This window comes from Lissotriton helveticus, chromosome 8 (assembly GCF_964261635.1).
Source record: "Lissotriton helveticus chromosome 8, aLisHel1.1, whole genome shotgun sequence".
Taxonomy (NCBI): Eukaryota; Metazoa; Chordata; class Amphibia; order Caudata; family Salamandridae; genus Lissotriton; species Lissotriton helveticus.
This window is the reverse complement of record NC_136069.1, coordinates 1,009,236,106-1,009,263,459: the sequence shown is the minus strand read 5'-3', so window position 1 is coordinate 1,009,263,459 and position 27,354 is coordinate 1,009,236,106. Positions and strand designations below refer to the sequence as shown.

General features: G+C 45.7%; 1 long non-coding RNA gene across 1 annotated transcript in view; it reads left to right on the top strand.

The window, feature by feature from the left end:
• LOC144771854 (uncharacterized) overlaps nt 1-27,354 on the top strand; it is a 385,300-nt gene that overhangs the window by 260,237 nt on the left and 97,709 nt on the right. The window contains exon 3 of the long non-coding RNA XR_013599518.1: nt 18,381-18,432. This is a non-coding gene — a long non-coding RNA (uncharacterized LOC144771854). The remainder of the gene's footprint in view (nt 1-18,380; nt 18,433-27,354) is intronic.

The window sequence follows — 27,354 nt, the reverse complement described above, 5'->3', positions numbered from 1 at the left end:
CCTCGCATTTTTCAGGAATTCCAAGGACGCGAAGATTATTGCGTCGAAGACGGTTTTCCATATCCTCCAATTTCCATCTAACATCCTTTAATTCCTCCTCGTGAGATTCAACTCGTTCCTGAGTAACTGTGGCTTCTGCTTCGTTGATTACTATGCGATCTTCCTTCTCCGTCATCCTTACATTAGAGGCTGCAACAGATTTTGAAAGTTTGTGAACTACGCCCTGTACCTTATGCAACGCTAATTGTGCCCTTCGACCATCCCTTGAGGTCTGTTCCCGGTGGGAGGCGATTGCCTGCAGAACTGTATCCATTCCTGTGGTCAGTGTAGCACTTTGATGATCTAAAGAGGTAGATGACTCAGGCTGAGATGTGGGGGCATGCTCCTGAGAATTAAGAGCTGGTGCCGATGTTGGAGAATAGTCCCACTGCAGATTTGATGCGCCATGATGGGTCCTTTTCTTCCTCCGTACAGTTCTCTTACCTCCCCTAGAATCATCTCGGGTTGGATCGTGATCACTCTCTGTTGTACTAGTATCAGGGCCAGAGCCAGTGTTGACCTCTGACTCCAAGTCTGATTCATGTGACCATCTAAGATCGTCAAGTCCCTCAGATATTGAATAGAAATCAGACGGATCTCTATCTGTGTCCAGCGAGTCAGAATATAGTACAATCCTTTCGTGGCTTAGATATCTTCCCCGTACATTCCATACTTTCTGCGTTTTGCGCCACAGATTGAGTCAAAATTTCAGCGCTAGTCTCGGTTTCAAGTTCGGGCTCAGGCTCATTAGTCAATGTCAGAGTGTTTATTAAAGGTGGTAGTACATTGAGATCTTCAAGAGCCGGGCTCTGAACAGGTAAGGGAATAGAAACAGCAGCCCCGGGGGTAGAGATAGGAGCAGAGGGAAGGCATAGGGATGCCTGTAAATCCAAACCTTCACGGGTCATAGGGAGCTGTTTCTCCGCAATCTGCGGTTGATTAGGCAAGTTTACCCCTAAAATGTTCGAATCTCCATTTGTAGACACAGTGTTAGAGTTCCTTGACATCCCCCCTCTCGATCAGGCACGAGAACACAACCTCCTGGCAGCACTCCCCCCGTCTTACCTACAATCTCCAGTCCGGGGGGGGAGGGACCAGTCATCATGGATCGAGCCTCCGTCGGCGCTGTAATCGTTGACAGGTGAGGGGGAAGAGAAGCAGGCGTCTTCCTAAGGAGATCGACCACCGAGGGGCCCGGTCCGGGTGTAGATGGCAGTTGCTTCGAAGATTTCAATTGCTTCACCGGAGCTGAAGTTTGAATGATGTCGGAGCCGGGAGTCCTCTCAGAGCTTAGTGCTCCAGCTCCAGCTCGTTTCAGCGCTAGCTCTCGATCGCGGAGAGCCTGCTTCGCCGCTCGGGTTTTAGAGGCAGCAGCGGCAGCCGTAGCAGCAGCGATCTTTGGGGCCATTCTGGTTGTGTGGCACAGCGGGCTCGTTTGATAGGCGAAATCACCCCCGGGAAAACAGGAAGAGTCAATCACGGCCACAGGACCGACCAGAGAGCCGCCCGCACTGCGGCGATCAGCGGCGTCTCTAGCAAGTCGGGTGTGCCCAGCAAATCTCAGTACGGCGAAACCAATTAGTGAGGACAGAAAGGTCAGGCGAGATCTCAGTCCCAAGGCGCCGCTATATCAACTGAGCCCTGTGAATCCTCAGCACAAACCCCCTCCATCTGGTTCAGCGTCATCGCGGGAAATCCGAAAGCAAGTTTGGGCGTTGCATTGTTACATTTCTGCATTACTATGTAACCGGCTTGTACCAAGCTTTTTATTATTCACTCTGCTGAGCCTGTATTTGGTTTAGGCTGCGTCGTCTGATGCTTTCCTCCGACATTCATAACTGGCACCTCTCAAATCATCGCCGTGGGGTACTGTTCAGCGGAGCTTCCCGCAGCGGTCTAGAACGCCGCCGCCATCTTGCCTCCACAACTATGTAATATTGAAACTTTTCAAGGAGGTCTTGACCCCATCCTATTCAGCTCTGTATAATATAGCTTTTCATTTGCTAGTGAAGACCCTTTTCCAGGACCTTCACAAACCCCGGTGGCAAATGCATATCTTGTAAATATTCTAATTTTGGGACCTCGTAATGGAGGATAATGCTGTAATACTGTGAGTGTTTTTTTTTTAGGAGCGTAAACTCAGAATGTGCTTTGTTTTCTACACAAATTGTGTGAGGCTTTTCCTTTTGCAAATTATGCTAGTGAAATTGTGGAGGCTGTCATGTGCCAAAGATCACAGCAAATTGTTTTTCAATTTAAAAAAAAGTCTCAGTTTACCTGTGTTAGGACTAACCACCAGCTGCTCTCTTGTATTTGTTTGTTTGCGATGAATCGTTGCCGTTGTTTTAGATAAGATCAAGAGCTGAACATCACATAAATTGCAGTCACATTCACTAATCTATTGTCAGTCAAAAATGAGAGCTCGGTTTAAGTTCAAGGGTTTTATTACTTATCTTTTAGTAAATCATCTTTATTAGCATCATGATATGAAGACATCAATATCAATCATTAGTTTTGTCAATAATCAAATTACCAATAAGTCAATATGCATGTTCTGACAAGGAAAGAATCCCTATTCTAAGAATTTGGGGAAAGGTGTCAGTCAGAACCCATAAAGAGTTCTAGTTTGAGAGAGAGATAAATGCATAAGGTTTCAGCATTAAAGTCAGCTCAAATAATCAATAATCAGTCAAAGCAGAATGTCCTATAAAGGGAGGGTCAAGAAACTCAGTAGAGTCTCAGAGCAACGTGGAATAAAGTCGGGGTACATGGGTCTGGACAAGTGTTTCGGAAAAGACTGATGATCCTACTCTAGGAACATACTCTATTACAGACTACATATTCAATGAGGTTTTGCAACATGTTGCTTTTTCTATCTTCAGTCAGCCAAATAGTTAGCGATGCTCTCCTGGGAACAGGATCACTCCGAGTTTTCACACCAAGAATACAATTGTCTTTAGGCAACAAAGTTTAGTTAAACATTTCTAAGTTTGCAACTAAGTTGTATCAATTCTAAGTTTCAGTATAGGCCATTCTCCCATTCAGGTCTACTTTCCCAAGTATAAACTACAATTCTAAGCTTTCAATATTTCAAATGTCTTCATGTGCTTATTAGTGGTCTATGTAAATGTTGAAACATCCATATAACGAAAAGAATAGCATTTAGCACAGGAACCATCCATCTTCTTTAAGAATGCTGCATCTTCATACAATAATTCCTCATTACCCTATCAAAATTTCTAATCATTTGTTAACAGTGTTCTTTGTGAAAGTCAAAACATTTCCTGAGTTCTATGAAACATTTATACAACTATCATGCATTATGAAAAATATGTACAGGGAAAAGATAGAAAAATAAACATTTTAGGTTATGTCATCATTCTTTAGTCATGTCAGTTTTTTGGTCAAGCAATGTAAATCCAGGTTTTCAGGCCTAGTGAGTGAATATGGTTGCCTACTACAAAGGCACTTTATTTTCATTGTTACATATCAATTCTGCATGTTTGCAATATTTCTTATAAACTATATTATTTTTCTAGTTTTAATAAAGCTCATCCCCAAGTACAACAGCAACAATTATGATCATGATTCAGCTGTTTAATCTTGTTTGCACCCAGATCAGTTTTTGCACTGCCCCTGTAATCAGTGTGCAAAATTCCCCAACTACACTTTGAAAGGGGTGGGCTATCAAAGTATGCTATCTCGATCAATGACACAGAGATTGCCTTAGGACACCCCCGCGCCGCACGGCCACCAGCTGTAGCGTGTGCTCCCCGCCTGCCTCACTGAGCCTGCCTGCTGCCTGCTGACCACGCCCCCTGCCGTCGCTCGGCGTGGTCCCCTGCAGCCTGTGTGTGCCGAGTTCTTTTCCTGCTGCCTCGTTGCCTATTGAGGTATTTTTGCCCCTTTTTCGCCTTTCTGTGTGCCCCCCTGTGCTGTATTCTCCCACTGTTGCCCCCTGTGCCCCCCGCCCGCTTCCCGCCGCTGAGAGTTCAGACACGCCCCCTTTTCTTTCTGTGCCCTCCCCGCTCCCGCCTCCCAGCTGCTCCTCCCTCCCTCGCACTTGGCCATAAATGGCGACCGTGCGGCGCAGGTGAGTGTGACCTAGCCTTAGGACACCCCCGCGCCGCACGGCCACCAGCTGTAGCGTATGCTCCCCGCCTGCCTCACTGAGCCTGCCTGCTGCCTGCTGACCACGCCCCCTGCCGTCGCTCGGCGTGGTCCCCTGCAGCCTGTGTGTGCCGAGTTCTTTTCCTGCTGCCTCGTTGCCTATTGAGGTATTTTTGCCCCTTTTTCGCCTTTCTGTGTGCCCCCCTGTGCTGTATTCTCCCGCTGTTGCCCCCTGTGCCCCCCGCCCCGCTCCCTGCTCCCGCTGCCGAGAGTTCAGACACGCCCCCTTTTCTTTCTGTGCCCTCCCCGCTCCCGCCTCCCAGCTGCTCCTCCCTTCCTCGCACTTCGCCATAAATGGCGACCGTGCGCACGCGCAGCATTGACGCACAGCGGGCGCGCCAATTGTGCGCCGAAGGCGCGCCAAAGGTAAGCCCGTCTGCGCCCGTCCGCGCCTGGACCGCGCCCAGTGCCAGGACCCCTGGCTGCCGAGGACACCAGCCCACCCGCCGGACCTACGACGCCACCAAACTCCACGCACTCAATGCCGGTCGAATCCCGGACTGCTATCGAGCCACCCCGAGACGCACCCACGGACCCTTCTGCTGCCACTCCTGCAAGTTCACCTGCATCCGGACCTACACTACACCAGCACCGACCAAGCCGAGCACCAGCAGCAACCATCTCAAGTGCATCCTGCTCAACACCCTCTCCGTCCACAGACACACCGTCGAGCTCTGGAACCTGCTCGACGCCACAGCCCCAGACGTCGCCTTCCTCACGGAAACCTGGATGAACGCCACCTCAGCGCCCGACATCGCCATCGCCATCCCGGACGGCTACAAGATCATCCGTAGGGACCGCGTCAACCAGACAGGAGGAGGCATCGCCATCATCCACAGGAACACCATCCGCATCACGACCAACACCGACGACACCCTTGCACCCGCCGAACACCTGCACTTCCAGATCCACATCAACCCCAAGACGACCTTCAGAGGCACCCTCATCTACAGACCCCCGGGACCATGCACACAATTCAGCGAAGACATCGCCGACTTCATCAGCCCGCACGCCATCCCCTCCGCTGACTACATCCTCCTCGGGGACCTCAACTTCCACCTGGAGAACAACAACGACCGCAACACCACCACCCTGCTGGACAACCTTGCAAACCTTGGACTCAAGCAGCTGGTGACCACCCCCACCCACTACGCCGGACACACACTTGACCCCGTGTTCTCATCCAGCAAGGACATCACCTTCAGCCACGCCACCGGACTCCACTGGACGGACCACAGCTGCGTCCACTTCAGCTTCAGAAGGACCACGATCCACCACCACCAGCAACAGGTTGCACGCAGAAGCTGGAACAAGATCACAGCCGACCAGCTCGCGACTTCCCTGAGCATGAACCCTCCCACCAGCGCAACGAACCCAAGCCAGGCGGCCACCAACCTCGCAATGTGGATCAGCAACTGCGCAGACGACCTCGCCCCGCTGAAGACCCCGCCTAGCAGACCCGGCAGCAAGAAAGCCCCATGGTTCACCGACGAACTCAAGAGCTCCAAGAAGAACTGCCGAGCCCTCAAAAAAGCCTGGCGCAGAGACCCAACACCAAACAACATGACTGCCCTCAAGCTCGCCACCCGAAAACACCACCAACTGATCCACGCCACCAAGAAAACTGCATTCAAGGAACGACTGGACAACAACGCACACAACAGCAAGGAACTCTTCAACATCGTTAAAAAGCTCTCCAACCCCAACGCCGGAAACAACGACATCACCCCTTCACAAGACCTCTGGAACTCCCTCGCCTCCTACTTCCACAACAAGATCGCGGACATACAAAACAGCTTCAGCACTCAACTGACGCACGCCACGACTGAACCACCGCCCCCCACCACCACCCTCCGCGCCTGGACCCCGATCAGCACCGAAGACACGGTCCGCACGATGAACTCCATCCACTCCGGATCACCGACCGACCCCTGCCCTCACCACGTCTTCAACAAGGCCGACGCTGTCATCGCACCCCACCTGCGGGACATCATCAACACCTCCTTCGACACCGCGGAGAGCTGGAAGCACGCCGAACTCAGCGCTCTACTAAAGAAGCCATCAGCCGACCCCACCGACCTCAAGAACTACCGCCCCATCTCGCTGCTCCCGTTTCCTGCAAAAGTCATCGAGAAGACCGTCAACAAGCAGCTGGCCGCCTTCCTCGAGACAAACGGATCCCTCGACCTCTCGCAGTCTGGCTTCCGAGCCAACCACAGCACCGAGACCGCCCTGATCGCAGCCACCGATGACATCCGAGCCCTGCTCGACAACGGAGAAACAGCGGCCCTCATCCTCCTAGACCTCTCCGGGGCCTTCGACACTGTCTGCCACCGTACCCTAGTGCAGCGCCTCAGCAACGTCGGAATCCAGGAGAAGGCTCTGGAATGGATCATCTCGTTCATCGCCGGAAGGACACAGAGAGTCCGCATCCCCCCGTTCAGATCAGAAGCCACCGAAGTCATCTGCGGCGTTCCTCAAGGCTCCTCGCTCAGCCCAACCCTCTTCAACGTCTACATGAGCCCCCTCGCAGCCATCGCACGCCAACACAACCTCAGCATCATCTCCTATGCTGACGACACCCAGCTGATCCTCTCCCTCACCAACGACCCCGCCACCGCCAGAGCCAACCTACACGAAGGGATGACAGACGTAACCAAGTGGATGATGAACAGCCGCCTGAAACTGAACTCGGTCAAGATGGAAGTCCTCATCCTGGGATCTTCACCCTCCGCCTGGGACGACTCCTGGTGGCCCCCCGCCCTAGGCAGCGCACCCAAACCAACGGACCACGCACGCAACCTGGGCTTCATCCTGGACTCCTCCCTCTCCATGACCAGACAAGTCAACGCCGTCTCCTCGTCGTGCTTCAACATCCTACGCATGCTACGTAAGATCTTCCGGTGGATCCCCACCGAGACCAGGAAGACGGTCACCCAGGCCCTCGTCACCAGCCGTCTGGACTACGGCAACTCCCTCTACTCCGGAACCACCGCTAAACTCCAGAAGAGACTCCAGCGGATTCAGAACGCCTCAGCACGACTCATCCTAGACATCCCCCGTCGCAGCCACATCTCCGGACACCTGAGAGATCTGCACTGGCTCCCGGTCAACAAGAGAATCACCTTCCGTCTCCTCACCCACGCACACAAAGCCCTACACAACCAAGGCCCAGGATAACTCAACAGCCGCCTCAACTTCTACGCTCCCACTCGCCAGCTTCGATCGACCAGCCACGCCCTTGCCGCCGTCCCGCGCATCCGAAGAGCCACCACAGGAGGAAGGTCCTTCTCCTACCTGGCCGCCAAGACTTGGAACTCCCTCCCGACCCACCTCTGCCTGACCCAGGACCACCTTGCCTTCAGGAAGCAGCTCAAGACCTGGCTGTTCGAGCAGTAGCGGACCCCCCCTCCCCTAGCGCCTTGAGACCCTCCGGGTGAGTAGTGCGCTATATAAATGCTCTGATTGATTGATTGATTGATTGATTGATTGATTGATTGATTGATTGCGGTGTTGGAATTGTCCCTTTCTGCAGGGTTATCTCCAAACATTTTGCCTTCTGCTTCCTATTTTTCTGACCCCATTTTTGTTGGCTATAGGAGTCTGGGAACTTTACCACTGCTGACCAGTGCTAAAGTGCATATGCTTTCTGTATAAATTATGATATGGTTGGTTACTCATGATTGGCATATTTGATTTACTGCTAAGTCTCAAGTAAAGTACCTGGTGTGTGCCAGGGCTGGTAAATCAAATGCTACTAGTGGGCTTGTAGCACTGGTTGTGCCACCCACATGAGTAGCCCTGTAAATGTGCTCAGACCTTCCACTGTAGTGTCTGCATGCACAGTTGTAAACTACCATGTTGTCCCGGCAAGCCCACCCACCTGCCAGACCCAAACCTTTCCTTTCCTTACTGTAAGGCACCCCTAAGGTAAGCCCAATGTACCCTCATGGGCATGGTGCAGTGTATGTGAAAAGATGGACAAGTACTGGTGCCTGTGACATGCCCTGATAGTGAAATAATCTGTATTTTGTTTTTCACTATTGAAGGGCTATCTGCCCCATAGGCTTATCATTGGGGCTGCACTGTAGGAAATTTACATGTGTAACTAACAGTAAGGATAAGGTAGAAACATTGAGTTTAGGCTCTTCGAACTCCGAATTTATTAACACACCTTTTGGTAAATATGATTATTAAAGTCTGTGGTTGAAAATGCCGCTTTTAGAAAGTGACATTCTGTCCATCAATTGTTCTTTTTACATTTGTCACCCGAGTGGGAAGGGCATGCTCAAGCATTGGTACCGTGCCATCCATGGCACTGGAGTCAAGCTAGCCTGGCTGATGGAGGTGAAACTGGGTCTAGGATGCTTGTTTTCCATTCTAGGGAGAACCTGGCCTGGCAGTTCCGACTGGACTGTTCACATGGGGAACAGGGTCAAGAATGATTTGCATATGGCTGGGTTTAAACTGGAATGGCATGGGGAGCAAAACATGATGAATTTAGGCCCAGATCTCTGTACTGGGGTAAATGTTTGACATTGTTCAACACTCTGTTCACTGACTTTTCTTGTCGCGTTTGTCACCCCAAGTGGGACGGGTATGCCCAGATGTGGGTCCCGGGCTCTCCATGCCACTGGAGTCAAGCTAGCCTGGCTAGTACTGCATGCCTTTTTTTTAGTCCCATGAGAACTTGGTCTGCTGTTCTGGCTGGACTGTTCCCATGGGGAACAGGGTCACGATTGATTGTCATATGGCAGGGTTTCAAACTGAAATAGCATCGGACCAAGAAACCATGGACTTAGGCCTGATCTCTGTCCTGGTGTGAAAGCTTAACATAGTTCAACATTCTGTTCATCAATTGTTCTTTTTACATTTGTCACCTTGAGTGGGACGGGTATACCCAGATGTGGGTCCGTGGTCTCCATGCCACTGGAGTCAAGTTAGCCTGGCTGATGAGGGGTGAAACCCAAAAACCGGTCCTATGATGCTTCTATTTGAGTACAGAGAGATCCTGGCCTCGCAGTTCGGGCTTGACTGTTCCCATGGGGGACAGGGTCAAGTCTGATTCGCATATGGCTGGGTTGAAAGAAGAATGACATGGGGAGCAAAAAACGATGGATTTAGGACCAGACCTCTGTAAAGAGGTGAATATTTGATATTGTTCAACATTATGTCCATCAATTGTTCTTTTTACTTTTAGAACATTGGCATTTTCTTACTTTACCATTCTGTGTGACTCTGGCTTTTTGTGTATTCAGCGTCAGATGTTTGAGTGACAGGAGCTGGGAAGTGCATTCAATCTAGACAGTCACTGGGGGGTTGAGGCGTGCCTTATCTTTCATGGGTGACTCATCGCAGTGCTGAATAGACCTGGGGACGTATTATGTATTGGCAGTGTTAGCCCCAGCGCACCTTTGAAAAGGTGTACCAGGCACAAACAATGTCAATGCGCCCCATTATGGTGAATGCACTGAGCCCAGGGCAGCTGTGAACTCAAGCTGCCCAGCGTATTGATGTGAAAACATGGAGCAGCTGCTCCATCTTTTCACTGTGCAGGCGGCACCCGCCTGCACTTTCAAAGGGGTTTAAAGATCCCTTTGCAGGTGGGTGTAGTCAGTGACTGCAGCCGCCTGCAACGGGATGTCTCGGGGTACATGGGACCCCCTTTACCCCCTGTAGAGGGCTGATGTCAGGAGGCGCACTGATAGTGCGCCACCTTTTAAATGGTGCACTGTCAGTGCCCCTCCTGAGGGCTTCTTTGACTCTGCTCCTGTGTCGGTAATATTGCATGGGCAGAGAGTCAAAGGAATCCCCTCATTTGCATAGGGCACACCCCTATGCAAATGAGGGAACACCCTCTGTTGATAGCACTGGTGCTTTAAGTGCACTAGCGCAATGGGTATTATAGAGGCGGGGACACACAAGAGTCTGCTCCCCCTATTATAATATCAAAGTGCCCCGGGGGCGTGCAAAGTGGGCGCAAACACCTGTTATGCTCATATGTAATACAGCCCCTGGTCTGCCTATAGAGTGGTGGAAGGAGTTTCCCTTGCACCTGCATAGGCTGTCTCTCCTTTTTCACAATGCTCTCTCCACCCCCTGTGGTCATGCTGCACCAGGGAGCACAGAACTGCTTTGGACTGTGTTCAGCGACCCTTGTCTCAAAGAAAACAATGCAAAATGGAGTATAAGTATTACAACCAAAATCCCAGAACTTTAGAATACTTTAGGGAGCAAGAGTACCCTACTAAGAAGGAATGCGTGTAGAGTGCTGCCTTTTCTGTGTTAGGGATTGAATGGCCTGCAGTTGAGGCTTCTGTCTGGTGGAGGAAAAGGACAGACTGTTATTACCCTGCTGTAGTATCCTGCTTGTGAAGGACTCTCCTAGGGCTTGTGTTTCCTGGCCTCCTTTTGCAAATCTTAGGGAGATACAAGATTTCAAGAAAGATCCTTGCTGGATTTTAAAGTGTCCTGCCTGGGAGGAGTGCTGGAGAAATTGAGTGAGGAACACTGCCCCTGATGTGTGTGGGGCAGGACAGGCCTGCAGTTGGTGCTCCTATCTAGAGCATAGGAGAGGACTGTCCTAAACCGGGGAAACAGTGCGTGGTGAGTGAAGTGTCCTGCCCCTTCTATCTCAAGTGAAAGCACGTGAGGAGCTCTTTAGTTTGTCCTGCAGCACTGCACCTTCCTTGTGGGTATCCATTTATCTATTTTTGAGCAATAGGAGGGGAGAGCTGAGGTTGAAGAAGCAGTCTCCCTGGTGGCTTGTACCTATTTCTAACATTCTCCACGGCCGGGGCTCTGCTATGTGGACCTGGGTTGCAGATGATTTTGCCGCCCAAGCAGTCAGAAACCCTGGTCAGGAGTTCCCCTGCATCGCTGAGCAACGCCGGGAGGAGCCGGGGCCCAACCGCCGGAAGAAACCAGAGTCTTGTGGTCTCCAATCTGCCTCCGCCTGCCTGGAAGGGACAAGAGGAGGGCACCTGGTAGTGGAGACCAGAGCGGAACAAAGCACAGTCACAGAGAGTGTTAGACGCAGCCAAGGGAGGTGGCGTGGACTGAAGGCCATCCAAGGGGTGGAGCCTGATGCCAATCTACTGGAGAGCTCAATGGTGAGTCACGCCCCAGGGGAATTGGCCGTCATCTCAACACACGAAAAGGCTGCACGATCAGCAGCTGCACCCCATGTCCACAGGCAGCTGCTTTGCTTGCTGTTGGTCTCATATATAGAGGGATCCAGGAAGATACCCCCCACCAACTGTGGCCATATACCATATTACTGCTAAGAGGCACGCAGGTGCTGCTAGGCCCTGCACCTGATATCTAATTACCATACTGAACAGAGCAGGAGTGGCCTGCCTCTGGTGTCAGGTGGTCATTCATGGGGTATGTGTTGTTTTCCTTGCATATCTAATGGCTGGTATATTATACCCATCGGCAAGGAAGTATGTATAACCCAGCCTGTAATTCATGCCCAAATGTTATGGTTTATGTACAGTGAGGGTAAATGGTGGTGTTAAGTTTTCCTTATGGTTCTTGCCTTTTATGACCTTTGTTATTGCACTAAATGGATTATGACCACCTGCTGAGTTGACAAAGTAATATATGATTTCAGTGATTTATAATCCATGCATTATTTTGACAGTTGCCTAGGTGGCAAAATATGATTTATGATATGTACTGTTAGGAAGATTGCCTAGTGGCACAGAGATTTATGTGGTTGTGGTCTAATGGGTTTTTGGTATAATACAAAGGTTATTTTTATATAAACTTGTGTGGATTCTCTTTTTAGTGGTGTGCCGACGGAGTCACTGGTGTGTGTGTGTGCGTTGCGCAAATGCTTTTCACACTGCCCCTGGGATAAGCCTGACTGCTCTGCCAAGCTACCAAAGGGGTGAGCAGGGGTTGTCTTGAATGTGTAATCCCCTTACCCTGACTAGAGTGGTGGGTTCGGCCTGGCCTAGGTGCATACCCTAGCCAACCAGAAACCCCATTTCTAACATGAGGGTTTCCCTCTTTTGCATATTTAAAATGCAAGTAAACTTTATGTAAAAAGAGTTTTAGACCACCCATCCTCATCACCCCCTCCCCTCAAAACCACCAAGAGGCGGGGGAGAAAAAGAATATAAAAATTGTGATTAACCTTCAGTGGCCTGATGGCTATGTATAGTCTCTTGTTTGTCAGCTCTTGTGTGTTTTTTGGGAGGGTAAGGGAGGATGGGGAACAGGGAGAGTAGAACTAAAGAACACAACTTTACCCACTTAGGGCCTGATTACAAGTGTAGGTGCTAATGTCTGCACCCGTCAATTAACAATAGCACCGTGTTTTTTTATGTATCTGGTGGGATAAATAGCACCTATTATGAGTTTCTGGGGAATAACATGCAGATTTTGGAATTTAGCGCATCAAAATCCAATTGATACGGTAATTATCATATGGTTTTCCCGTTAACTTTTGGCAGGGTAAACCTGCCATCATTTAACAAAGGTTCGAGGTATGTAACACATCCAATAATTATCGAATATGTTAAATAATACTCAACTGTTCATTTTTCAGACCCCTGTGTAAACTAAGGTTTATGCATAGGTCGGAAAAAATGAAAGACTCGTAATCAGGCCTTCAGACACTAAGACAGACTCTCTTAAAGGGATCAAGGGTATTTGCACACCAGGCTAACACAACAATCTCCCTTTCTGTTACCGAACAGAATGTGATCAACAGATCCCTGCAGCATACACCTTAACTTCTGAAGTGCCTAATTTGAATTACAGTGTATAATGGAGTCCCCAGGAGATGATTTGCAAGTCACGGTTATGAACGGGCAACTAATGCTTACATGAGCTTTTGGCTTGCCGATAACCCATTGACTTTCTCACATTAACTTCTGACAAGCTGCTAGTGAAATTTACAGTGGGACTCCTGTGCTTTCTTAGGGACCAGTTAAAACCTGTGGGCTAACAAGTGCTAACAAGAGCACAGCTTCCAAACCAACTCCACTGTTTGATCAGTCCTTTTCACTTTTGCATTAAGCATCAGCATTATTAAGTGGATAGTTCTCACATTGCCCTCCTCAGCTCTCATCCTTCCTTTAACACTGCATGCTATCTATATATATTACCCCCTCATGTATGTTTTTTTTTGGAGTAAACCCGTTCCAAGACTCCGAAGTTGGAGGGAACTTGTTCAGAAGCCATGAGGTCCATTCTTGGCCACTGACTTCTCTTCCTCTCTTGATGATGCCAGACTCTGTGCTCAAGTTGTGTTGAGCAAAGATGGGGTGCATTGGAATGACTGACAACCCAAAGTTAAAACAAAGCTGATTGAAAGTGATTTAATTGGCTGGCAGATTTAATCAGATGTAGAGGTGCTCGCGGTGAAAACAGATATTGACTCCGCTCGGCTGGTGGCTTCAGCCCCAGCTTCAGAACTATTAAATCTTTCTTGTCATCAGTGAACCGGGTCATACATTAGGCTGAGTCCTACAGTCTTACAAAACCATGTGAACACACTTTGATCCCCAGAACATCTCTACCACCCTACAATAAACTATTGCCACTGCTGTCAAAGTCTTCCAGTACGATGATCTCTAGGGTGGCTAAATGTATAAGCAATTGAGTATCTCAAGTACCCATGGGTGTATGCCCAGTATGGCTAGCAATGCTTCTGCTGTAAAGAGCATCCTGGTTTGTACAGCCCAGATAAAATCCCTGGATCCAATCTTCGAGAATGGGCTAGTGGGCACATCTTGGGAATTTAACAACGCAACTCAAGAGAAAAGAAAAAAATGACCACGAAAAAAATGACCACTGACTATCATGCAAGCACAAATTGTTATAATGGCTCGTGCTTTTTTGGGGATAAGTGCGGTTACAAAGAAAGAAATATGGGAAGATGAAAATTGTGTGAAGATGCTGCTCAAGGATATTGTACCTCCAGCTAACCCCCAAGTGAACAGAACCGTGTATTTCCATGGAAAAGTTATAAACTGTGATGAACCTGTACCAGCACCAGTAATAGGGTTGGATAGTGCAATTAGTGATAGAGTACCATCTACTGTAACTGTCAAATGTTGCCAACATCAACACCTGGATGCTCCCTAGATAATCATGCATCCAGTATTAGTGGAAATGGGTCAGAGAGAAAAGCAGCTAAACTGGGCCTACGCTGGGAGAGTTCAGCAGCGTTTCTGTCAATTGGTAGAGAGTAATATTCAGCGCAGAGGCGATAGGATTACTATTGTATCATGGACCTTAGCTGGCCTGCAACAAACGTTTGAGGATAGCGATTGGGTGGCATTTATACGTTCCAAAGAGATCTGTTGCTTTCAGGAGAGGTGGGCTGCGGACAGTTGCATGGCATAATTTGTACCTTTGCACTATATAGGCTTTTCAACTGAGGCAACTCGATCCAGTGGAGGGAGAGAATTCGAGGGCTCTCTCCTTGGATCCCAACAAAACTGGATTATACAGCAACAAAAGTCACAGCTTCTACTATTCTGCTATGCGTGCTGTAGGCAAGATTGTTTTAGGGTGAAGGGAAAATGCAGATTCTAACTAACGTTATCGATGGTATTTGAAATTCAAACCAGCATGGTAAACTCAGGGGCCAACTAGTGTTATTAAAATAAGCATCCTACGGAATAAAGGCTAAGGTGAATGCCAGTGCAAAGCATATAATGATAATTTGTGTTGACTTTAATATGCATCCTCCAGAACGGCTTTGCAATAACTCAGTAAGTGAAGAGCAGGCGAGTTGGGGTACCCCGATACCAGTTATTGAAAGTTCCATTCCACTCAGCAGACATAATTAAATTGAGACGATTTGCAAGTCTATCCAATCTGCAATTTACCTGTCTAAATGGCTGCATTACTTTGGATTGCCTTGCGGTCGCTACATACCGTAGCAGTAACAGAGCCAGTTTGATTGATTTCATCTTATTCCCAAATGACCAATAAAAATTGGTAATGGATATGGAGGTTTTCCAATGGCTTGAGAGTGATCATGATCCCCTGTGCTTTAGATGCAGAATCTTGACTGGAGCTCAAAATACTGCCCCCTTTACCCCTGGCATTGTTCCGGAATAGAAGAACTGCAAAATGGAACACTGAAGAATACTTAAAAGGCACGAATATGAGGGCCTCCTGCTCAGTATTTGCACCTCAAGAATGATGATTAAAGTACCATAGTAGAAACCTATAATGTTGTATTTATTAAGTAAGCTTACACGATTCTGGTCCAACCCATGGGTGGCAAAGTATAATGGCAATAAAGAAGACACTGGCTGGTTTAATGAAGTTTGTAGAATTTCAAAAGCAGCACCTAGAAAGGCATATAGTGTTTGGCACTTTTACCAACAAATGTGGTAGTATTTATGGCCTTTTAAGAATTTCTTATTTTTTCGTTTTTCTCCCCCCGCTTTCTTCTGATTGCAACCTTGACCACCTTTGTGGTAGTCCCCCAGATACCTTCTTGCACACTCTGGTGCTAGCCCAGTGGTTCGCCTCAGAAAACTTCCTGGGGTCAGTCAGCTTACTGTCAACTAGGTGCTGGTGCAACTCGGAAAAACTGATACTGATCAAGTGCTCTCCCTTGATTAAACTGTACAACCCATTAAAATCTCTAACCTTGCTGCCCCAAACCCAACCATTCAGTGCCTTACAGGAGTAATCAACAAAATATACCCAGGATTTGTTAGGGAGCTTTTGGCTGTCTGTGAATCTTTGGCGATACTTCTCAGGGGTCAGCCCATATATGGCAATTAAAATGGCCTTCATACGGGTATACTTGGTTTGGTCCCAAACCTCTAGTGTAAGAAGTGTGTCCCTCCCTAGATTAGGCATGTGCTTCCACAGTATAAATGTATATGTGTATTGCGCACACCCATATGTGCTTTCTGGGGAGCATTTAATTAATGCTGAAAGAGATTCTTTTTAATGTTTAGCGTGCTGATCAAGAACATGTCACTGCCCGATATGTGCAAAATGTAACAATTCAGCAAGTGTCTTATGACATTTGAAACCTGACTACACAGCTGTTGAATTTATCAAAAATATTTTTTAAACACAAATTAAAATATACTTTTGCAGCCACCTTCACTATTCGTTTTAATCTCTTATGTTTTATTCGACATTATATCGAATGAACAACAGCCACACATTGATTTTTATGAAACACATCAAAGATGTAGGGTGCAGCTGAAGCGATATGTCAGTGCCGATCCACGCAATGGTGGTGATGCACCAGGCCTGATCTGCTCAGAGGCGGTGATGCTTTGGCTGCGATGAGCAAAGAACTGCAATGCAGAGATTCATCATCTTTGAGGATAATCTCAACGGGTATACGAAGGTCTTGCAAAACCGCTGCACAGTGGTGGTTCTGAAGGCAATTTGTTGGGGCCGATCCACACAGCAGAGGCATTACCTCAGTTCTCGTCTAGGCAATAGGAGCGATGCGCTACTTCTGATCCATGCAACAGGAGTGATGCATTGGTCATGATTCACGGAACAGGGGCGATGTGCCAGTTCGGATTCACACACCAGCAGTGATATGCTTCTTCGAAAGAAGATGCATGAGTCTTACGGGAGCAAGCACCTAAGGCCCATGTCCAAGCATCCTGAACTGGTGTGGCTCCACATGATAGGGTAGACTCACAGATGACAGAGTCCAGGGACAGAAGTAGGTAGGTTGGAAGACTTTTATGTCCATGAGGCTTCAGAATAGGAGCCAAGCCAGCCAGCTAACCCTTGGAGTCACCCTGGGTTCAAGTGATACAGGTCCAGTCTTTCTCACCCAGGCAGGGGAACACAAGGCAGAAAAGCAGCACAGCAAGGCAAGAGTCCAGCAAAGCAGCAGTCCAGCAGAGTGGCAGTCATTTAGCAGCACATCAGTCCTTCCTCTAGGAGGAGACTTCACAGGTCCAGAATTGTACTGAAGTGATGGTGCCATAGGTCTAGTACTTATAACCAGTTGTGCCGTTGAAGTTGGGGATACTTCAAAGACAGGTATTTGAAGTACACCAAGGTTCTGTTTTCCTTCCCTGGCACTCACCACTGGGAGGTTTTCAGCCTTTCGTGTGGGGCAGGACACATTCTATTCAGGTGTCAGTGAGACGGGGTCCAGCTCCTTTCTACCATCCTGCCAGGATTGCCCATCAAGTCACACCTAAGCTCCCACTGTGTGTGGCTATCTAGGGGCAATAAAGAAAGCCCAGCTGGCACCCTCCCCGGATGTGTATCAGAGACAGGCACCAGGTACCAAATTGCTAAAGTAAGAAAATGTCAACTTTCGAAAAGTGGCATTTTCAGATTTGCATTTGAAAATCTGACTTCACCATAAATTTGGATTTTAAATTGTGATCCCAGAGACACCAAACTCAAAAGGTCTGTCTATTCATATTTTGGAATTACACGTATAAAATATAATAAGGTAATCCCAATGTTATCCTTTGGGAGACATAAGCCTTGCATTAGGGAAAAGCAAAATTGAGAGTTTTTCACTACTAGGGCATGTAAAAGTACTTAAAAGGCATACTTAAAAGTACATGTCCTGCCTCTTAAATACATTGCACGTTGTTGTCTGGGTAGTGAAGGGCCTACCTCAGGGGTCACTCATATGTATAAAACAGGAAGTTTGGACCCGGCAAAAGGTTTATTTTACCAGGTCGAAAGGCAGTTTAAACTGCACACAGAGGCTCTGCAATGACAGGCTGGATACATTTTTAGAGGGCTACTGTCAGGAGTTGATGCTCTTCTTTCTAATGCACAGGAGTCGAATGCCGCAAGTTCCCAACGCCCCACTCAAGCCTCCCGCACCAGATTGTTATTATCTGATTGCTAACGAGGCCCAAGGGGGGAAAGGGGATTGGATAGAGAAGAGACTGCCACACAGCGTCTGATACTTTCTTCAGCTTCAGACGTCGTCCTTTCTTTTCTTCTTATGCTACTGGCTTATATTCAGCTGCAAAGGAATACACAATTATCACTATGTCCTTTAAACACTTAATATACTGTATCTTCTATCTCTCTGTGTACCTTACCAAATGCTGTTGTGACCTTTGCTTCTCTTCTGTATGTATAGCTATTTTTTCTGCAGTGCTACAACTAAAAATATAGCTCTATTATTCCTGTGATATATTGCTTCTTCCTAATTGTATTTGTTTTGTGTATTTCAGGTTGTGCTTACCCACTTTCGGCACTGCTGTAGCTCTAAGGTGGATTCAGTAGGTAAGTGATAATTAAATCTCTCTCTCTGCTTCACCTATATCTGTTTCTCTTCTTCTTTCTTAAATACTATGTCTTCTTATGACCTTTACTGTTTTTTTCTTAAAGAGTTACTCCACTCTAATGATTAATGTTTTTTCAAAAAAATAACTAAACTCATCTAGTAACCTTGCTTGAAACTTATAACATGAAGGTAGGGTCTTTCTGTGATTGTTCTCCAACTAATTTAGTCTTTTTCTTCTTTAATATTTATGCTCTAGAGAGCTAGTCCCAAATTACCCACTTCACTCGTAGGTTAAACCATGTATGGGCATGACCGGGGCTCAGATACTAATTGTTTCGCTAAACTCCTGTGAGCATGCTTGGAACACAACCGCTATTCTTTTAAGCGCATGCCCAGGAAAACAACTCCCTGCGCATGACCAAAGTTGGGCAACTGTCTCATAACGTCGTGCGCATGCTCCGCTAAAATACACAAAAAATGGAACAGGCTTACTTCTTCTTCTGCAGATTAGGACCTGGCTGCTTTCAAGAGGTAAAGTTTATTTTTTCAGTCGCGACGCTATTTTCCTAGCTTACTTCGCAAGGAGTCTTCTGGAAAGTCCGTTTCCTCCTCAGATCCAGGTGAAGTGCGCAACAGAGCGGGCTCCTCACCTGGTTCAGCGCGATTGTCGTGCAGCACTAGTGCGCTCGCTTGTGACTCCGGCTTAGCTTCCCTTGTGGCCATCTTAGGTTTCTGTAATGCTCTCTGTCTGCTGGATCTAGTCCTCTTCCTCAAACATAACTTGCTGGACACTACGTTAATCCTATGCCTTCTACCCTTACTTGATCTGATAGCCCTGAGAGCTTCTTTAGCAGATGGCACAATGAGTGGTGCCGGCCTACTAGTAGAATTTAATTTACCACCCCTGGCCACATTGTAGTGCACTTTTCTAGGGACTTATAAGTATATTAAATATGACAATTGAGATGAGTCAATATTACCATTTTAAGTGCGAGAGCACAAGCATTTTAGCACTGGATAGCAGTTATAAAATGTACAGAGTTCTAAAGCCAGCAAAATCAAGTTTGAAAAGTGGAGGAGGTTGGCAAAATATTGGGGGGAAGCCCACCCTAAGGCTTTAATATCCAACATCATCTGAAATTACATCAGTGATGACAACACTGTGCATGGTGAGGGCACAGGTTGTAGATTCTTCAGTTAACCATAACTGTTGAATTTCAGATGTTTATGAGTTTAAACACTTAGGTTTACACATTTCAAAAGATTTTATTAATTTACAAAAAATAAGCAGTGTACTGAAGGAAAAAGCATATAAGATACAGATTTGCTTATAATTGGTGATAATACACAGCAATAATGAGATACAGGAAGATAAATCCGTTGCAAATCGATAAACAAATGATACAGTTCAAATTGATAATAATCCAAAATAATTCAAAACAAAACAATAGGTGGCCTTAGGAAATGTACACTGGTTGATATTCGATTTTATATTCGGAAGTAAAGAGAGGTAGAGCTGATTAAATCATGTACTTGTTACTTTCCCAAGTGCGGTTTAAGTTAAACATTAGTACATTGTGACGTGTAGGTGGAAATAGGAAATGAATTCTCCTACGGGTGTAAGTAAGTGTAATAGAAATATTGTGAAGGGGACTAACTAAGAAATAGTGTATCTAAGAACTTGTCAAGGTGGTTTGTTTGTGGTGAAGTAGTTATCTAACCTGTCACAGATATGTCTGACTGACGATTTTCAAGGGGACTGTCAGAGAGCGAAATTGTCCCCTGATAAGTATGATCCAATGTATCCAGCATTTGAATGTAGTCTTGTGTGTGTCTTCGCAGTTGTTCAGGACAATTTTAATTGCACAAGGGAATAAGAGATCCAATAATGTGTAAACATGCTGGTGTCCATTAACCTTTGTGGATGAGCCAAAGTTTTGGTTGAGATAAAACAGGGGTAATTTGATTGTAGGTAATTGATTTCCATATTTGGGTCCACTGTGCTTCAGACAGGGGGCTAGTGGAATGTTGTTCCCAGAACATAATTCGATTTTTATTTAAGTTTGAGGATTTAGGATGTAGGAGTTTGTAAATGTAGGAGACTTAGTGTCCCAACTTGTTAATTTTAGTGATGCAGCTTGGTAGAGAAGGGGTTGTTTTATGTAGCTTAAACCGCTTTGATTTTAGGAAAATTATAAAATTCCATATTGTTATGTTATGTTATGTTAAATTGTGTTTATATAGCGCTCGGCTACTCTCACAGAGTGTCCCGGCGCTTTCCACATACAGCTCAAGTGTAGAACAACATAACAAGAAAAAGTTAACTCAAAAGAAGAAGACAGCCACTAAACAAAAAGATTAAAAAGCCAGGTCTTCAAATTTTTCCTAAAATGAAGCAAATTGGGGGTACTACGTAGAGCCAGCGGAAGCGAATTCCACAACTGGGGGGCCTTAAGGCTAAAAGAGCGCCCCCCAATGCGGGCTTTCCTCACACGCGGGACCACAGCAGTAAAGAGGGATTCGGAGCGCAGTGAGCGGGCAGGGCGATAGAAAATCAGTCTCTTCTGCAGATATCCCGCACCTGAGCCAAACAATGCTTTGTGCATCAATGTCAGGGATTTAAACATGATCCGCTTCCGGATCGGCAGCCAGTGAAGCGACTGCAACAACCCAGAGGCTCGTGCTCGCCTGTGTAGACCAAAAATCGCACGGGCTGCGGAATTTTGTACCACCTGCAGGCGCTGGACCAAGTAATCCGGGAGGCCTAAGAAAAGTGCATTGGCATAATCTAGCCTGGATCCGATGAGATTATATAAACCTTATGTATTTTTTGTTTCTGTAAAAGTTAAAGGATATGATAAACGTTCCAATTGTTGAGGAAAGAAGATACTCCTAACTATCCAAGCCTCAAAGTGTATGGGTTTACCTTTGTACTTAATATTATGGTTATTCCATAGGGATTTCATGTTTGAGAATCTTATGCTTGAATTGAGTTTCTTGTCTAGTTTCAAGAGTGATGTTTTTGTGTTTTTGAATATAGATTTAGATCTAACTAGTTTTTTTGAATTGGTGTTAGTAAGATAAGAGGTTTTAGTTTGTCTGAAATGGCCTTTTCTATTTCCAACCATACTGGTATGTAGTTGCTAGGATGAGAAATCCTATAGGAACCCTGCTTTGCTAGTAAGGCAGTTTGGTATGTAAAATCTGCCAGGTTAACACCCCCAGAGATTTATCTAGCCTGAGTTTTTTTAGGGCTATTCCATCCTTTTTACCGTGCCAAATTAATTTTGGGATCAGGTTATCTATTTTGTGGTGGAAGTATTATGTTAATACGAGGGGTAGCATGTTGATGAGATAATTTACTAGCGGGGTGATAACAATTTTTATCATTTCGATTCTGCCCCACTAAGTGATGAATTTGGGGTCCCATTTGTCTAGTCTTGGGTAGTGGTTTCATTGTGGTGTAGTTTGTCTATTATATTGTTTCCAAAGTCGACACCCAAGTATTTTATATATCTAGGTTGCCATGCCAGACCTGAGTTACCTTAAATCTCTTTCGTACAGTGAATATTTAAAGGTTTTACTTGAGACTTGTCTCTGTTCAACGTATAGCCTGAGTGTGCAGAGTAATTTTCTAATGTGTGCATCAGAGCCTTAATTGAGGGGCCAAGATTTTCTGTGACTATCAAAATGTTGTCCACATATGCAGCTAGTTAACCTGAAAGTTATTAAAACCTATCCCAGCAATTTCGGTGTTTTGTTTTATGTCCTGTGATGGGTTCTAGGGCAAATAGGGCAAACTTGTTGAAGGGTTGATTGACTCAGAGAGGGAATCATTATTCGCAAACCATGTGTCTGGTTTCGCATATAGTGCCATGACGATTTTTATGAAGGAATCAATGAAGTGATGCATTGGTTTAAAAATGACCAAGATACTCTGTCAAATGCTTTCTCTGCGTCTAGAGTTATAGCGATAGAAGGAGTGGGGTTATAGAACACGTTTTCTAGGAAATGGCATAGAAGACAGGTGTTGTTGTTTGACATGCAGTGTTTAATAAAGCCTACTTGGGAGTTGCTCATCAGTTGTGGAAGGAATGTCTTAAGTCTAGGGGCCAATATGTTTGCATACATTTTGCAGGCTACATTTATGAGGGATATTGGTCTATTATTTTTTGGAAGTAAGGGGTCTTTCCCTTCTTTTGGGATAACTATAATGTTGGCTTCTGGCATTGAATCTGTTATACACCCTAAGCTAGCTATATTATTGAATACTTTTGACATGGTTGTTTGTATTAGATCTGTGAATGTTTTGTAGAATTTGGCTGTGAAGCAGTCCCGGTGCCTTGTTATCCTTCAGGGATTTAATGGTCTTAGACACTTCTGAATCACTTATTGGTTTACCAAGTGCAAGCCTATCAGATTTGGTAAGTTTTGGGAGGTACAATCTACCCAGGTAGTATGAGCACTTTTGCAGATTAAAATCCTGATTGTTACTATATAGGGCACAGCTTTCCAAACTTTTCATGTTGGTGACACACCTTTTAGACAATCTTCATCTTGTAACACAGTAATGCGAGCGAGCGCAGCGAGCAAGGCCGAACCACCTAAGGGGGGCTCCCTCGAGAACATTTTGTCAAAATAGTAGGCAAATGGTGCATTTTTAAGCAAATTTGAGAAAGCAGGAAGGGTAATAAAGCAATTGCGAATATGTTCTAACAAAGACAGTGACTGGCAAAACTGGGTGTAAGCAAGGTTAGGGTTCGCCCTGAAACAAGAATATAATCATCCACACATTGACACATGCCGCTGTGATTTACGGCACAAAAACAAAATCACCCCCTCAGTTCAGACCCAGCTATATGACAATGAATTTACACTGGAAGAGTAAGCAGTAAACACAGAGATGGAATCTCAACCAATTTTATTTTGAAAGTCATAAATATAAACAAAGAATTTACTTAACAGCAAAAAAACAAAACAGCATTCTTGAAACGGGACTTTCGGAATGTACAAACAACCAGAGTTGGAGGGTCGAGAAACTACCTACAGAACTGTCTTGCTATTTGACAAGCAGAGCAAAGGAAGCCTACCTGCATGCACAAGAAGCTGGACTGTACCTGCCAGGAGGAGTGGCATGATCCAAGAAAGACCCAGCTGACATGATGGAACATCATGAGGACAGCTCAAGGAATTGAGACAGCCCAGGACCAAGAAGGCCACCCTAGCCCGGCTGCATCAACTCTTGAAAAACCCACCCTTGTTCTTTTTTTTGTCTAATTTAGGGAAGGGATAATTGTTTTACTAAGTACAGAAGCCGAACTGAGGCAGCTTGCTTCTGTGACTACACGATTCACATTAATGGAAAAGTATCTTCTGAAATTTGGAGTAGCCTGGTCAGCCCCTGGTCTGTTAGGCACAAAAGTGCAAGATTTATCAATGAGTTTCTGTGAAGCACTATAAATCGTAAAAACGTTCAAAGGGTTGAAGATAAGAAGGATGACTAATCCCAGCGATGACTGTGCATCTGCTTCTCTGTTTCAAAAAACATAATATTCTAAGGATCTTTACTTTTATCTTTTCACTCTTCTGTAACTATGCCTCTCAATCACAGCTCAAGTTGGCAAATGATAACAACATAAATACAATGCAGGAACATAATTCAGAGTCGTCACAGGCTTAGAACTTGGAACACAAGCATTGTAATAATGGAGGCAGAAATACATTAAGCAACATAATATCAGCCCAGGGGCTATGACGCCCTTTCTTTTATTAACAGATGGGATCTCAGAACAAGAGCCCTGCAAGCTTAGCTACACAACGTTGCGGAGAGATCAACGCACCATAGGTTTCAACAGCAACATCACATAGCACCCCCTCCAGATTGGCTTCTAATACAAATTTAATTATTAGTGCAAGGAAGAACCTCAGTTTGGAAAGCTCTGCTCTAGCATATCACTCTGTCTTTTATGCTTGCAATGCGCACACCAATGTTTCATACTAGAATCTCTTTCCTGAACTTTGATGCTCCCATAAATCTAGTTAAGGTTAGCAGTGTTCTTTTTAGCTTCCAATTTCAAATTCCCTCATATTTACAGAGTCTATTAAAATTTTACATTTTGTATTTGGCTTTTTTGTGCATAATTTAGTAGGCAACACACAAAATGTCTTCTATTTGACATGTCAGTAGGCAACAATAATTCAAAACAGATAGATGATCAAGGATTTTCAGTTTGAGCATCTTGCGGAGTCTTAATAGGGGATTTCAACGTGTTTCTGTCAGAGTGCAGTTTTAAGCTATCTTGTTCAGACCCTTGAGATCCGACATTAAGTGACAAAACCACCCCCCAGCATGCAGCATAACTGTCTAGGGCCCCAGTGTTGATCATGAGCCGGATGTGGTCTTGTAAATTGCCCAGTAAAAGGGAGCAGGTGAAAATGAATTCATATCAAAAGAGTGTAGGAAATATAGGTAGCGCACCATTTTTGCCAGAGTCTTGTCATGGAGGGTGATGAGTATCATAGCGGGGTCTAAGAGGCTGAATTTCTAGTTTATGAAGACAGGGCCCAAGAACTGTGGTCACGTGGTGTTGCAATTAACAACCTGGTCTGTTTTTTTAATGCTGGCACATGGGAGTGAATGTGATGAGCTCTCTGAAACTGTCAAGCTTTTAAGTCTAATAAGGCAACAGAGCATTGAACAGAGTCAAAAGATAAATCGATGGTAAAGATTAATATATAGCGCAAACTAGGCCTGAATATATCGGGCATCAGAGCGCTTTACATAGCACCAGTTTAGTTACACAAGGACACATATTTATTATGCAAATAAAGCCTGCAGCAATGTTTTCTCCAACAAACAATGTGTCTTGTGTGTTCTTTATTATCAAATTGCTCTGCTGTGCAGGAGGGGTATGTTGCTGATATTGGCACTATGGTCCTGGGCAGATCTTACTCTCCCTGTGTCTCTCACAGTCAAATGTGCTCAACGGAAGAACTTATAAAAACCAAGGGCATATTCCCAGACAGGACCCCAGCATGGCATCCATTCACCCATTCAGGGCTGTTTAATTTAAGACTATGTTATTGTCGCCTCCAAAGCGGAAGGAGCACTGACCTTGCAAAGCATAGGACCCCCTCCAGGGTCTCTGTCCCTCCCTTCTGGTCAGGGACAGGCACCTATTTTTCAGCGCATAGAGAGCTGTAAGAGTGAATATTGTGCTGTGAGTGGATCGAAAAAGGTGAGGAATAAAAATTTCACCCCCACAAGTCTATGAGGGCTGAGGGACGGGAACCACCGCAGGACAAACCTGTAACATGCGGACAGTTAATCTGCTTAGCAATTGTAAAATCATGTTGTACCTTCCACAGCTTTCCAAACTCAGGCTGTGTTGTGAGAAAGCTCTCCCTCCTCGCCCTGTTCCTGCGTATTCCTTCCACATTCCTTGCCGGCACACATTTCTCTCCCAGCAGTTACCGTTCGGGCTTCTCTCAGATGTCACAGGAGGTTACAAGAGTTCAAGGTATGGGGAGGGAGGGGCAGCTGCTTTTTCTTTAGGGGGAGAGGGGGCTGTGAATACGCAATTGCATTTAGTGTTGAAAGACAATCACACTTGTTCCTCAATCTCCAAGCTACTGCTCCAGCTTGTTCATGACAGACAATGGGGTTTTGGTTTAAGAGTGCTTAAATTGCAGGCCCTACAAAACCTGAAATAGAGTGTTAGTTTTCCTGTGTTAACAAATCGTGGGATATGGGACAAGTTATTAATGATGGGTTCTCTGTTTCTATGGCGCACAGGGGATACAATTTAATGGAGAGTTTTTAAATTTATAAACTTACAGTTCCAAACGCCTGGGATGGAGAGCAAAGGCGGCTCCGTGGACTGACAGGGCATTTAATGCGCATCGCCTCTCCTTTCTCCGCGTTCTGCATCACAATGCAAATGTCCCAGAGAGCATTCACCCTAATCTGCCCCCCTCAGACATCGTCGTGCGACACACTCACACATGGCAGGCGACACAGTACTGTGTCGCGCCACAGAGTTTGGAAAGCTCTGATATAGGGTGTCATAAATATTTTTAAGACAATGTAAATATGGGTGGGTCTGCACACCTATTTCTCAAGTTTTATAATAAATGTTCACGAGTGTAATCAAATGTTTGCGTGCAGTGCTATGGGTGAAGGTACCTGTCACCCGGGGACGATGCTTATGTATGAGTCTAGAGGAAACCCCAAGACTGAAGCAATGCACAGCTTGCTGGCGCTAAGGCCTATTTTTATGAACAAAAGTTATTAATCACAATTCTTCAAAAAGCTTCTTTTACTCAGAAATGCTTCAAAAATTGTTTCCAATATTACAACAGTCTAATAATCAAATCAATTATAAGGTGATACATATCAAGAAACTCATCAATGTCTCTGTTTTTGAAAAGTATGTAACACATTTAAATGCATAAACAATCATCCATAACCCAATGCATTTCGGGTTCATTCAGAACCCTTCATCAGGGGAAATCATATATGAATGTCCACATTAGTGAGGTTTAAACTCCTCGGAGCCAGTCAGAAAGCGAATCTACAACAGAAAACCATTGTAATGATAATTAGTTGAAATTCATAATAGTAATGAGCATAATTCAGTTGCCATCAATTGTAAAATTGCTACTGTGGGTTTATCATACCGCAAAACGACAAAAGAAGAATGAAAGAAAACCTATGTGTCCCCACCGTGAGAAACAAGAATACAAAGAAACCATGAAAACGAAAACAAACTGAGTACCCTTGTGTACTAAAGTGAATAAAATTCCCAAAGTTATCTGAATCTACTCAGTGCCACACAAGTGAAGTGTGTTAACATAAAATACGGGCAAAATACCTTATGACGTCCAGGAAAAAAGACCAGAAGGTCTATTTCATAAGATTC